The sequence below is a fragment of the Pantherophis guttatus genome, chromosome 12 (assembly GCF_059756535.1).
Source record: "Pantherophis guttatus breed Tessera chromosome 12, ASM5975653v1, whole genome shotgun sequence".
NCBI lineage: Eukaryota > Metazoa > Chordata > Lepidosauria > Squamata > Colubridae > Pantherophis > Pantherophis guttatus.
This window is the reverse complement of record NC_142074.1, coordinates 4,854,133-4,854,855: the sequence shown is the minus strand read 5'-3', so window position 1 is coordinate 4,854,855 and position 723 is coordinate 4,854,133.

The following is a 723-nucleotide window of genomic DNA, read 5'->3' as shown; positions in this document are numbered from 1 at the left end:
TTCAGAGTTATTCTTCTATGGATTATTGAAAATCATGTTGTTAATTTGAGATTCCTAATCCAGAATGCTTCCCCCAGAGGTTTTCAGCCTGGTTCCTGCCTAACTGTAAAAATGGTACACTTTTCAAACATTGCCCAGTTGTAACAGCAAGTGGGTCACCGAGTTTCAAATCCATCCCAAGCGTTAAACAAATCTTCTGAGGGAGATTACAAAAGTTTGAAAGGTTGGTGAGCAATTTTTGCTCTATGTCTGGAATATAAAGTACTGTCATAGAAAGTAGAGAGTTTAAGATTATGTGAGAAATCTCTCCCAAAGGCTTTATTCAAAAGAGATACCATCATCCCCAACACTTTCTATGAGTTTTCTAAAGATGCCCAAATTCATGCCAAGTACCTTTTAGCTTATTTCCACATTAGGAATATTGGGTAAATGTGAAGACTATCATTCTTATTTTGTTTGAAGTCAGGAGCAGTTTCCTGATTGGTAATTATTGGCCAATGCAATGAAAATTTGTGCCTCATTAGTAAGGCACAAACAAGGCTTCCATCTTCTATAGTTGGACTTCAGATCTAGTTCAAAGTTGCATTTGGAAGTTCAGAAGTATTAATTTTGTACTAATGAAAGACAATTCTGTGATCCATTGGGTCATCCTTTGAGAGAAAGGCATAAGGTCTGATGTGATCAGAAAATTAAATTTTAGGTTGACCATATTCTTTTACCTCA